We start from the raw sequence: 15,067 nt of genomic DNA, 5'->3' as shown, positions 1-15,067 counted from the left end.
ATGAGTTGATCTAGTTGGTTGGCTTTATTAAGTTCAGAGGGAGTAGCAAACTTGATCTCAGAAAGAGATTTTATCACTAAATTAATTTTAAAGTCAAGTGATATGACTTTGGTATTGATATTTTCAACATTGGAATTAACTTTTTCAAATTTGTCTCGAAGTTCCAAAAGAGCAAAAGGATCACCAACTTTTTCGTTAGAGGATCTCGTGTCGCAACTGGATCCTTCGGATTTAACAACATCATCATCATCCGATTCATCAACACCTTTAGTATCATCACCACCTTTGTTTGTTTCAATATCACTATCTTCAAGATCCATTCCTTCAGAAGATGACTGAAAATCAATCTGTGGTTTGGAGGAGGAGGCTTGAAGATATTGAAAGTTAGATCTGAGAGGAAGAAGATCAACTTGAGTATTGGCAAACTCAATCTGTACTTCATCATCGGCATGGTCACCATGAGGAAGATCATCTGAGACCGAATTGGTAAAGGGAACATCTCTTACATCTTGATCATCTTTCAGAGGAGGCTTATCCGGTATTGGCGTTGAATCGGGAACATCTCCTTTCTAATTCTTCTATGACATCCCCATTTTCACGGCCAGTCGAGACTAATTTGTTTATGCTTTGTTTGAAAATCAGATTAACCTTTTAAAGAAAAGTGTTGCGGAACTTGTTCCCAAAAGAGAATATGATAAATATTTATCAAAGCATTTCCGAAGAAATGTATTTCATTATATTAAAAACTCGGGATGTCATTCTCAATACAGATCAAAAGCATAAATAGAACAACATAGGCCTTACAACATTTATTTATATCTACTAGCCTATAATCCATAATCCATCATCAAGTCATCCAACTATGCTCTTTTGCCACTACCTGTAATACAAGAAACTAAGTGGGTCAGGCTTGGGAGCTTGGTGAGCACATAGGGTTTTCAACCCACAATAAATAAGTTTATTAATTTCATCAAACCAAACAACCCGATTACCCATTCCTGTTATCCCCACTTTACGTCCCTAAAACACCTATCATAAGGGAGCTAGCCTAAGGATTATCATCGGGATGGACACTACTACTAAGGGGATTCCTGAGCAATAAATGTCTGTATGGAAACCATGAGGGGGATGGAGTACACCGGTGAACACATCGTTCACAAACACCTACAGGTTGCGAGCCTGCTAGCGTTCCACTGGACTGTCTAGAATTGTATGTGGTCGTCATCTCTACTCCGCTAGATGACTGGATCATCGTCAACATCGAGGCCTCTCATCGTTTTATTTCATCACACACCAACTATTACATCTACCCATGTTTTACCCAACATATTTGTAGATATAAAATACATATACAGTTTAAATCATTTAAAACATGTATAAAACGTTCATCCAACATAGATATCAGGTAAACAGATAATATGCACTCATGACACGTAATTTATATAAAATACTTCATCTCTATGTGTAAGATGAAAGTATCTATGCACTCACATGTTAAGGTGGTGATTCCGAACTCAGACAGCGCCTCGCTTCTATTAATTGATTTTCCTTCGATGAAACCTAATATCATTACCACTAGATTTTAGTCTAATATTCATTGCGACTAATTATTAGTCTAGATTCATCATTAACTCAGAGTCTACTTCATGATCTATCAAGTAAGGATCAGCCAGGCAGGACAGTTGGGAGGCATGACCATTTCGTCATATAGTTTTTCTGAAATCCAACAACCAAACCCAACGTGACCATTCTAGACACCTCTCCTGGAAGTTTTTCAATCAGTATAATGACTTTAAATCACCGATAAATCTTATTTATAGGTTCATAATAACGATATTATATTTAAATATAAGTTAGATTTAAAATAGGGTATGCATAACTTACTTACAATGAGTTTTCTTAAAAACCGGGCTCCACTGGAGCAGAGCTTCTGAGCCGAAAAGCTCTTTTTTTCGGAGCCGTCGAGTGCTCCTGGGCTTTCTTCTAGCGCTAGGGGAGTTCCCTAGGGCTTAGGGGAGTTTTGGGAGGTTTAGAGAGAGAGTAGAGAGAGAGAGAGAGAAGAGAGAGAGAGAGAGAGAGAGAGAGAGAGAGAGAGAGAGAGAGAGAGAGAGAGAGAGAGAGAGAGAGAGAGAGAGAGAGAGTGAGAGAGAGAGAGAGAAGGGTGGAGGTGTAAATAAATGATGGTGGAAGGGGTTATATTTATAGGCTGAAATATGGCTCAACTTGGTGCCACATGTCACCATCTGGTGGCAAGACTTGGGGAGAAAGCAATGGCCCAGATTCAGCCATGTCACCCCTTCGCAGCAGCACCCTGCCGACTTCTAAACCCCGTAACTTTCGCATACGAGCTCTGTTTTTGACGTTCTTTATATCCACGAGTAGGTATTGACAAGATCCACAACTCTCCTTTTGCCTCCGTCGGCTAATTCTCGACCGATTTTAAATGTAACAGTATGAGAAGATTACACTCTTAAATAACTGTGTAAAATTCATAACTTCTACATACGGACTCCGTTTCCGTCTGTCTTTTTATCGTTGAGCTCCTATTAATGAGATCTTTTATTCTCATTTAGGTTGCATTGGCCAAAAATCGATCGATCTAAAATTCAAATTTCGGGATGTGCACTACTTTGCCAAATCTTAGAAAAATCATAACTTCCTCATACGAAGTCAGATTTGGACGTTCTTTTTATGCACACTCTCGGTTTAACGTATACTACAACTTTCATCTAGATTGCTAAGGCTAAAAAGTAGTTTATCAAAAATTCACTTTTTACGTTACGCGACGCCGTGCCGGTTTAGCCGTAAAACTTCGACGGGTTATAACTTCTTCGTTATAACTCGGATTCCGGCGTTCTTTATATTTCCGAAATCCTTGTCACGACCACTACCACTTTCTTCATAGATATTGGGTTTATCTACACTTTTATTTTTGGCATTTATTTTCATTCTTAATTTATTATATCTTAATAAATAAGTACATAAGCACATAAAATCACATAATTCACATAATATTCAAGTAATTCCTTTTTATTACTTCAAAATGAGTTACAATGGTTGAACTTGACTATTACATCATTATACTAATGCATAGCCCAGAAACACGGGCGTTACATCTTCTTAGCTTCGTTGATCGATGGATCATCTGTGTTATCGGTAACATCATCAATTGGTTGTTTTGTAGGAGCAGGAAGAAGAGCATCGATTTCGGAATATGAGGAATGGATCATTGTGAGCTTGTTGCGGAGTGCTCGATGCCTCATTCGTAGAATGACATACTCAATTCGATCTCTTGTCATATCAGTATGCCTGAGGTGTGCCATGTCAAGAATATCATTTGAATCAATATTAGTAGAACCCGAACTTCCTTTACCCATGGTGGGTATCTGTTCGGTTGATGCTTTCGAGGTCGGATGGACAACCCTTGGCTCGAAAAGCTTAGGAACTGTGGCAAGGGTCCCAGTTCGTGCTTGTGTGGAATGAAGATGTTTAACAAAGAATCGTGTGTGTGTGTGTGTGTGTGTTTCAGGGGGTGCAATAAACTATGTTTAATGCCAATACCATCATTTTGAGAGGATGGGGACATATTATATGTAGACTCCCTGTGAGTGTGTTCAAGTGGTACTGAGACTCCGAAGGGTGCTTCGAAAGAATGGGCAGGAGGGGTAGGCGGAGACCCATATTCAGGTCCAAAACCGATGTGTGAATCCTTTTGAGAGGATTCACCGACTTTGGATCTCTTTTTGGCTTTGACTTTAGCAGTGGGAGAGGCCGGTTATTTCTTGATAACATCTTGATACAACCTCCCTTTTTAGATTATTTCTCACATTCTGAATGTTGAGCATCCAAAGTCTGCGTAGGAATTGGCGAGACAACCAATTTTGAAATATCAAGATGTTTTGATTTGAATGGAGAGTCAGAAGGAAGATAGTCAAACATATGTTGAGGTAAGCATCAGATAGGACCAAAAGAAGATTTATTTGGTAGACGATAAGTTTGAATCACTTTAAAATTGCAATGAACCTCAGGTGCATAGGACATCAAGGGAATTCGTTCACGTCGGTCGAAGAGTAAGAGTCCAAAATCTCGGACTCGAGATCCCATTAGGTATGTATCCTCCTCTATGAATTTCAATTTCATTAGGGTTATGGGGTTCTTGTTGTTCAATAAAATGTTACTTCAATAGTGTTATGACTTAGATATAATAGGTTGCATGTACCCTTAAGTGTATAAGGATTTATCCGCGTTATTGCATGTAAAACCCATCAATGATATCTTATAGTGCGAAGGAATAGCTGACCACTTTTCTTAGGATCAACGTTTGATTTTTTATCAGAATTTGGCAGTGGATTTAGAAAGCACCTTTGCTGTTTATTCGGAATTTATACTTGCAATTATAGTTGACGACTTATCCAAGTGGGAGACTGTTGGATTAAGTGTATAAGGTCTTAACTAAATTGGTATAATCTTATGAATAAAAGCAAAATCCTTTTTGGGTTGACCTCATAACCGGAAATAGTTAGAATTCATATTGGGAGAGAGATAAAATGATTTGTTAATATATTATATGATTACTATATTATATAGTTTTAGCTAATAATTAATTTTGAATTAATTAGAAACGGTTGAAATTAATTAATTGTCAATCAGAATTAATCTAGAATTAACCTAGAATTAATTTGAGATTAACTTGAATTAATTAAAGGTCCAAGGGTTGAATTGTAATTGTTCATAATTAAGCTAGGAAACAATTCTAGAACCCTCTTAAGGTGGTGGACAATTTTACTAGGGATCATGGAGGATTCTGGAAGACTTGAAAAGCTGATAAGGATTACCATATTCGAATAAATAAAATAGTATTATTTTATTATTCAAATCTAGGGTTTTCCTTGTACCCCCTACACTATAAATATGACCCCAAGGAGTAAAAAAAATTTCATACCCTTCCCAAGAGGCTTATAGACAAAATTTTCCTTCCTTCTCCTCTCTTTCTCTCTCTCTCTCTCTCTCTCTCTCTCTCTCTCTCTCTCTCTTTTTCTCCCTCTCTCTCTATCCCTCTCTCTCTCTTTCTATCTCTCTCTCTCTCTCTCTCTCTCTCTCTCTCTCTCTTTGTCTTCATTGTAGGAGTTCTAGGGTTTTAGGTGTGAGTCATTAGAGGCAATCATACTTTTGGTGCTAGCTTTCTAAAGTAGATATGAGGATTTTAAGTGTTATATACAATTATAACACGAAGGTATGTATTCCATTCTAAGAATTACGATTATATCATATGGTTCTTAGTTTAGTTTCATAAGTATGTTGCTATTAATTGTAAAATACATAGATCCTTTAGGTTGCATGTACCCTTAAGAGTTAAGTCAAATTTCGCATGTAAAATACTTTTGTAACCTATAAATTCCATTAATATTAATATCACGATACATCTCAACTAAAAAATATGCAACTTCACATATTTAAAACCATATGTGTCATAGTAGAGTTACTCACTTTAATAGTAGTGAGATTAACTCCGAATTTAATCTCAGATCTTCATTGCTTCCCCACTTGGTATTTTCCAAAACCTATTCAATAATTTACGAGTTCCTTAGAACATGTCACAATTATACAGAGCTTAACTCTGAAATCATTTATTTTTCATCTAATTGTCACTTAAGGTTTAACCCTCAAGACTTTCATGTAATACGAATTTATGACTTACAAGATTTCCTCCCAATATACGCAAATTAAACGTTATATATGCTTACCCTTGATGCTGGTATCACGTATTCAAGGCTCGTATCGACTTTCGTGCCTCTCGGTGACTTAACCTCTTCAATTCTTCCCTTTTTTCTCTTTCATTCGAGTCCTCTATGTTTCTTATGTTTCTCCAGATTACTTTGCCCTAAATGAGGAGTTAAAGAACTTAAATACGCATCTTTTTTGAAGTTAGTTACGGGGCACGTCACACATTTTAAAGGGCACCCCACGCTTTTCCTGATTTTCTGCCAGATTTTCAGAATAGCAACGTACTCTTCGAACGACCATAACTTTCACATACAAACTCCGATTTTGACGATCTTTATATCCAAAGAATCGTCTTTGATAGAACTATAACTTCCTACATCATTCTCTCAATAATTTCTCATTTATTTCTCTTTCTTGTTATAAAAAAAGTTGTACTTCCTCATATTACACTTGTTATGAAAAACGGATGTTAGATGCATCGATGATGTTAGAGGTCTCTAAGGATGGTTAAGGATGGGAGAATGTGAATGCTGCTTACAGTGAAGGATTATTGCAAAAATTTTGCCAAGACAAAACTGCAAAAATGGTCCCTGTGGTATGCATTTTTTTGGGGTTTTAGTCCAAACCATGACTTTTTTTGGCTTCGTGGTCCTTTTGGACTAGTTTGTATGTGAAAATAGTCCCTCCGAAAATTGAAGTGAATATAATACCCTTGGGGTATTTATTTTTCATTTTTCTTTTATTTTTTTAAATTTAATATTTATTTATTTTAACAATTAAAAAATAATAGAGGACCCACCTCTCTCTTTCTCTCTCTCTATCTCCATCTCTCCGTTATCATCCCACACCGATGAACCCAAATCTGATGAGGTAGTGTCGCCATGATTCAATAGACACAAAGATGAACTATTATTCAACATACATACATTGATGAACCATGAAAAAAATCCTAAGTTCTAAGATTCGAAAAACATAATCATCGCAGAACACATTGATTCAACAAACTACACATACTGATTTAACTTTTTATGAGTTGTCATACACTGGTGAACTTGATTCAACACACACACACACACATACACGCTAATGAACCCAAATATCGAACACCAGACCGACCTGTTGCACCTACGATCAAACACATCACCCCATTCTTTCACCTTTATCTCCCAGCAGTTCCCCATCCCTAGCAGTTCCCCACCCCTGTACAAACCACTTTCGAAATTGATTTTTTCAGATACAAAAAGTGGAAACATCACCGGCTGACCTAAAATCAAAATCAAACCTAAAATAAAACATGTTGTAGAGTCGATGAGTTCCCCACCTACATTGGTCAGTCTCCGATCAAAGAAGCACAATGCTCCAACACCTGCACCCGTAATGGCGTCATCACGTGCTCCTACCGAATGTCCTGGGTCGAGCATCGATTCCCCTTCTCTGTTCAAGTTCTAAAAAAACGTAACAAAAAACTTCTCCAATGAACACGAACCGGATTGCAGTGTATTTGGGGTTTGTTTACAAGAGTCAAGTACACGGCGGAACAAAAATTACAGTAAAAAGAATGGAAGCGGGAGCTATATTGATGAATTCCAAGCAGGAATAGTTGTGCTTTCCAAAGTTCGTCATTGGTGTCTGATGGAGAGAAATCAGTGAGTTCATGTGAGGATTTAGGGAAAAGAAGGGAAGCAGTAGGCCTATTGGCGGCGATGAGAGGGAAAACGGGTTAGGGCAAAGAAGGGAAGGAGCAGACGATGACGGTGCGGGAGGAGGAAGTAGACGACAGTGGTGTGGTGAGGGGGGAAGGAAGAATCGCCGATAATGATGGGTTATTCGAGGATGGAGATCATCGAAAACATTGAGTCTTCAATGGTTTATTTGAGAGGGTCGATTAGAACGAAGAAGGTATTAGAGAGAGAGAGAGAGAGAGAGAGAGAGAGAGAGAGGTGAGTCCTCTATCATTTTTAATTGTTAAAATAAATAAATATATATTAAATTTAAAAAATGAAAGAAAATGAAAAATAAATACCCCAAAGGTATTATAGTTATTTCAAATTTCGGAGGGACTATTTTCACATACAAACTAGTCTAAAAAGACCACGAAGCCAAAAAAGTCGTGGTTTGGATTAAAACCCAAAAAAAATATATATCATAGAGACCATTTTTGCAATTTTGTCTTTCGCCAATGGAGGAGAATTTTTGAAGAGCGACTGCGATGGCTCTATGGTATTGTGATTTAGGGTTCTGGTGTTGAAGGATTTTCTCTTACACGCCAACTCATCGTGATTTGTATATCTGCTACACACTAGTGACGAAGAGGAATGAATGTGAGTATTGTTTCCTTCAAGGTGATTTCCGGCAAGAATGCAATAGTTGGGACGAAGGAATGAGGATGAAAAGATATGACGGCATGCATATATTTTCTTACTTTATTTTAGTTTTTTCAGTTTGTTTTAATTATAAAATAATAGATAAATAATATATATATATATATATATATATATATATATATATATATATATATATATATATATATATAATAAGGGTAATTTGGTCATTTTATGTCTATTGCGGAAGAAACAAATGACAAAACAAAGTAGGATGATCGGAATTAAAAAAATTAAAAACCAAATACGTAGATTACCCCAAACCACATAAACTATTTGTACAATTTAACTTTTTTATTACCAACATAGAGATTAGATTATATTTTTGAGTATGGTTTAGTATAAAACACTGTTGAGAAATATAGAATTTAATTTTTAGAATTATCATACTAAAGAATTTCCAGTAACTTTCATTTACTATTTTTTTTTTCGTACCATTTTGAGGGCTCTCATACTAGTTTACACTGTTGTCATCACTACATACAATTGTTGATTCTTCATCATCCATTCGCTCAATAGAATCCTGAAAGAATTTAAATTGGATAAAATAAAATAAAGAATGATGCATACCATCGAATATACAATATACTAATAACACTTTATCCTATTTAAATCGTTTTCAAATAAGAGCATGAAGCTTTCCAAGTGCTAAACGCAGAGCAAAAGATACAACATACCAAACAAAGATAGAAATAAGTGTTTTGTGAATATTTAAACTACTTTCTCTTTAGGGTATCAAAATATCAAATACAATTATGATTTCTTTTTTTAGGGTATCGTATAAAAGTATGATTTAATGTTTATTTGGTTATACCAACCTTGCAAAATTACTTTACAGCAAAAAGTTTTTATATTTTTTTTGTCTTAAAGGCTTTTATTCTAATCACCGGTTAGTGCTAAGTATTAAAGTGTGGTTTTGGACGAATATACTTTTTTGAAAGTAATATATAGAATCAAAATATAGTAATAACATTGAAATTGTTATATTAATTGATTAAATTTCTTGTTTTCCAAACAATTAGTATAATAGTTCTTTACATATAATGGGGTGTGACTTTGTGAGTCAGTACGCGTAATCAATGTGTAATATATATATATATATATATATATATATATATATATATATATATATATATATATATATATATATATATATATATATATATATAAAAGTTCAATAGAGAACCATACTTATTTGTTATGCAATGAACCAAATTTTTTTTCAAGTTCTAGAGTTTATTTTTTATCGGAAAAAAAAAATAAAAAATTTATAAATTCATAACTTAACATTGTGAATGTTAAATATATTTTCGGATTCACCGTGTGAATTTAGATTCACACTGTGAATATTCAAAGATTCACATTGTGAATTTGACGAAATTTTTTTTATCGAATTTGATATCATTCGAAAAATGATAAAAATTTATGAATTTCTGTATTTTTAATTTTTTTTTTATAAAAAATAAGTTCTAAAAGTTGAAAAAAAATTGGTTCCTTGGTTCATTTATTAATTACGGTTCTCTATTGAACCTCACTATATATATATATATATATATATATATATATATATATATATATATATATATATATATATATATATATATATATATATATATATATATATATATATATATATCAGGAGTGGTTCAAATGAGAATCCAAAAAGGTTAAGAATTCTAACAACCATTTTTAAAATGTTTTCATTAAATATATTTTGGACAAATCAAACATTAATATTATTTTAAACAAACTTTTTCATTCCCTAGTTTACAAAAGTTGTCACTTGTCATCGGACCACCATCGGACCGCCGTCAGACCACCGTCGGACGGCCCCCGGAGTAACACCAAATATAGTGACATTTTTCTGGCCGTATTCACAGCTTAATAGAACAAACATTTTGGCTCATATTTCTTTCATAATACTTTTTAACACCTACAATTTTATTTTTGCAGCCAAATATATAAAATTTAATGAAAAAAATAAAATTATGTCTTGACAGTTTTAATTTTCTCTCTTCAAAATATCATATTCACAGTTTAATAAACATATTATTTCACTAATTCATTGTCAATTATTTTCATGCATACATTCATTCGTACTTTAAAACAAAATTTATATAAAATACGCACTTCAATACAATTCATTCTCAGTTTAATACATTAAATTCATAAATTAATACAATTCATTATACGTGAATATACATATTCAGATAAGTCAAATGAAAACTTTGACACCGCCAACTACCACATGCCACCAGCAACCACCCGTGCCACCGTTGCATCCATTATTTCTTCTAAATCAGATCTGTATATAAAATCATATATATAAAATCATAGATTCGCAGCTTAAATATTATATTCACAGTTTAATAAACCATATAATTCAATAATTTTGAGTTTAATGCAAAATAATTATAAAAACTAATACATTTTTACATATTTATACAACACAAAAAATAAATATATTCATAAGAAAATCAATATAAACATACTTACATAAAACATTCATATTTTAACACAAAATTCATTAAAATTTTACAGCTTAAAACAGTCAATTCATAATTTAGTACAAAAAATTCACAACTTAATATAATAATATCATTGTTTAATCACAACAAGAAAAACGCGATTTTGCTAGGGAATGTCGCTATGGAACGTATTTTCGTTGTTAATCTGCAATGGATCGTGCTATGGAATGTCGTTCCATTGCAATGTTGCTACCACATTGTCTACGGATTTTATTTCTGGTAGCAAGAATGAGACTTGCTAGGGAAAATGCTACCGACTCCATATCCGTTGGTATTATGCTACTAATAGTTCTATGGAACAAAAATTCGTAGCAATTTTCCAACGACATTTGTTACGAAATCACTTTCCGTTGTACTGCTGCTATGGAATTAATTATCGTGCTTACTATGCAACAGAGTTTGTGGCGGAAACCAACTCCATAGTTGATTTGCTATATAAGTATCATTCGTAGGTATTTTGCTAGGAAATTCTGCTATGGAATATGATTTCATTTGCTTGTTTTGCTATGGAACAAAACGTGTAGCTAATTTGTGACGACATTTGTTGGGATGTTGTATGCTTAATTAACTTTCTTATTCTATGGATGAATTATTATTATGATCAGTGGAATTTGTAAGATATGGTTTGAATGAAATGTTTTTGAATTGGTAATATGTGGCATAAACTAATGGCTAAAAATGTAAAAATGAATTATAAAAGTAGATATTGCTGGCAAGCGGACTCGAACTTAAGCTTATGTTAGAAAAGGGCGCGGTTAAGCCAGTTGTGCTAATCAAGTTGTGTATAATTTCTTAAAAAACATAGTATATAATGACTAATTAACCATATAATTTTATTAGAACTCGGACCCTATTTTTTCCGGGGCGTGTGCGGTTGCACCTCTTGCACACCCTTAAAACCGGGCATGTTAAAGTATATAATCTATGTAGATTATTTTCCTTAATAACGAATTCATTACAAACTTATTTTTAATACCATTAACTATACTTCATCACAAAAATAACATGGTTTTTACGTATACTTCATCCTACTCAAACAACATAGCAAGCAAAAATGACTAAAATGCCCTTTTAACAGAATGATGTAAACATAAAACCAAAATAAAATTATAGTAGTATACAACTTCATATACAATACAATATGAACACTAATATTCAATGTCCAATCTATTATCAACCATTTATATTTTTAAGACATATACAAAACCTACCATACTCTACATACCAACGAGAAACCATGCAATATCTTTGTTGATCCTCATCCTCTTCATGGCCTATTGCAAATGCACCTTTAACAGAATGACGTGGGTCTTCACATTGGAATGTGATGTTATTCGTTGTAAGTCTATGAACAACATCAACAGCCCGCAACAACTCTTTGGCACTATCAACAACACCCGTGTACTCCCCATCATCCAGAACTGCCCAACCAAAATATGCATCAAGTAATTGTAAACCTACACATTAAAATATCCATCAGTTAATCCAATGTATCCTTTTCAATACAACAGTAAATATTATACAACACAACACAACTAAATACTAACCCCAAACTACAAACATGCCTTAATTAACTATATATATAATTTAATTTACATATATACCATATATATATACCTTCATCACATTGATGACGCCCTCTTGAAATGTAGATCAATCCAAGCAAATAAATTGCCTCAAGATGATCTTCATCTGCTGCTTGTCTCAACAAAGTCAATCCTAAATCAAAATTATCATAATAAAAGCACTCATCCTGTTGACAGAATAACAATATCAGTATATAACATCAATGACACTAAATATTAATAAATGGTATAGATTACATATAATTACTGAAATTAAACATACAATTCCTTGTCTGAACATGACTTCAATGTTATCATACAATGCACATGTGCGTATAAATGAATTAGCTTTCAGATTTTTGGGACCCATTCCTTCAATTGTCAATGCATGTTGTTCTGAACACTTGAGGATCACCCCCCGCTTCATACATCTTCTTTGAACTTCAAAAATTTAAATACACAGTAAATAACAAATAAATAAAGTTGTATTTCATCAAATATACATTCATTAGTTGATGTTTATTGAGAATTACCAAAGTCTTGCAGAGACGGTGTCTTTCGCAGATTCTGACCCTAATACTACAAATATCCGACTCAAAATCTCTAATGGGAGATCATCTAACGAACGACGACTTCTAGTATTTGACATTCTACTTACAAAATAGACATTGGAGCAGTTGATTTCAATTTCTTTTTAAAAATTAAGCGTAACTATGAAAAACAGTGTAACAGGGTATGGAAAAAAAACTTACTTTATGATGATCTGGTCGCGAGGAGTACATAGGTCCCTATTATCGGAGAAAATCGATTTTAAGAACGATTACCCTTCGACGATTTGGGGGTTTTAGTGTTTGTATGCAGATTTATCGTCCGGAAAAGTTGAGACGTTCTGAATAGTTGAAGAACTGATAAGGCCGGTGTGACGTCAGAGGTATGATGGCGCCTTAACGATTTAGAGTGCAAAAAGACCAAAGTTCCCTTGAAATCATTCCAAATATGTGAATACTAGGGTATTTGTGTCAAAACACATTATTCAAATATTATAACATTTTATAACTTTTATAGGTAACAATGGAATTTTGATTGTTGAAATAGAAGTGGAATTTTGATTGTTGAAATGGAAAAGACAAAAATAACATATATATCATAATCTATAATGTAATACATTTATATTAACATTTCACCAAATTACTAGTATATATTCATGTATTGATATTAAACCAAATTACCAAATCCAAAATAGAATACATTTATGTATTGATACTAAACCAAATTACAAATTAATATATATTAACATTTGCTTTAGGTTTTTGCCACAAATGTTTGATGAATTTATCATTTTTAGTCCTCGAAGTGATAAGTTTTACATTTTTAAGTTTTGATGAAGTTTTTGTTCCTTTAGATTTTTTTCCACAAATCTTTAGTGACTTTCACACTTTTCGTCTTTGCAGTCAAATCATTTAGGAGTAGTAAACTTTTGTTGACTATCATTTTGCCACACGGCTTCCAAACTTTTACTCTTTTAGTCCCTTATTAACTACACAACATATTTACTAATCAAGTAACAACATCAAGTAATTACTTATCAAGTAAATTACAATATATTCGTATATTAAACCAAAAGAATGTACATAGCTTTAATTGTCATAATATGAAAGTACATATCAACAAACTACTCACAAAATTATACCAAACTCCCTAGAAAACCTAACGAAACAAGCATCCCACAAACAAATTTCACACCTAAACACCCATTTGTATCCATTCACAAAAGCGTTTGACACACTAATTACAGACTTATGCATTGCACAAGTTATATGGAAGCCATGGAAGTGTATATGTTTCCTCCCCTCCCTATTTAAGTTGAGATGAACCTTAGAACAAGTTTCTCTAAGATTCCACTTACCTTTTGCTCTGCGGTAAACATTGTTCAACATGTCCAAAGCTTCCTGCTTCCTATGTCTCCCTTCAGCCATCACCATCATTCCCATGACAAATGTTGAATCCAAATGTCCCAATGTAGATGCTTCTTCAAGCATCGTTTTCCCTTCATGATCAGCTTCTAAGAAAAATAACTTCATCTGAAAAAAACATTAAACACATAATTTCTAGTTAAAGCAATGAAAAACAAGAAACAAATTAATTAATACTATGCATATATATAACAACATACCAATCCATTCCTGAACAGAATATTTGGATTTCTCATCTCTATGCATTTGTTGACAACTGTATGTTTCTGGTCAGACCAACCACGAAATCGTAATCCATCTACCTCCATATGTTTATATACTTCATCCGTTTTTCCTGCCTCGTTAAAGAATCTGCAACTGCAAACGAAACACAACATTCACTCCAAAATGTAAAGACAACTCAAATACACTTGTGAAATAGAATGATCGAAGACAAAACTTACACACTCTTCATCCTGAAAGCCTCGACTGCTGAAATTTTTCCCAAGTCGACTTTATTTTCTCCATCACTTCCAATGGCATGTCTGTTAGCGATTTCCTTTGATTTCTTGATTGCATCTTCGAAGAAGTACTGGCTTCCATAATAATAAACCTTCACTAAGATAACGATTCTGCGAAAATAATTTTAGGGTTTTTTGACTTTCGGAATTTTGAAATTGGGGTTGTTTGCAAGTGACTGAAATAAAAGTGAAGAACTGAAACAACGTGTTTCGTCGGAAAACATTATGGCACCTAGAAGATGTTCCATTATAAAATGACCAAATTGTCGTCATACATATAATGACTCATATTTAATTAGTAAGGGTAGTTTTGTCAAAAGTCATAATTAAAAGAAAAATCAATTTCTATTTTAATACACAACCGGCACAAATGATATATGTTGACCAATGACCCAT

Source organism: Lactuca virosa, chromosome 8 (genome assembly GCF_052849685.1).
Source record: "Lactuca virosa cultivar CGN04683 chromosome 8, Lactuca_virosa_CGN04683_v6, whole genome shotgun sequence".
Classification (NCBI taxonomy): Eukaryota; Viridiplantae; Streptophyta; class Magnoliopsida; order Asterales; family Asteraceae; genus Lactuca; species Lactuca virosa.
This window is presented reverse-complemented; position numbering follows the sequence as displayed.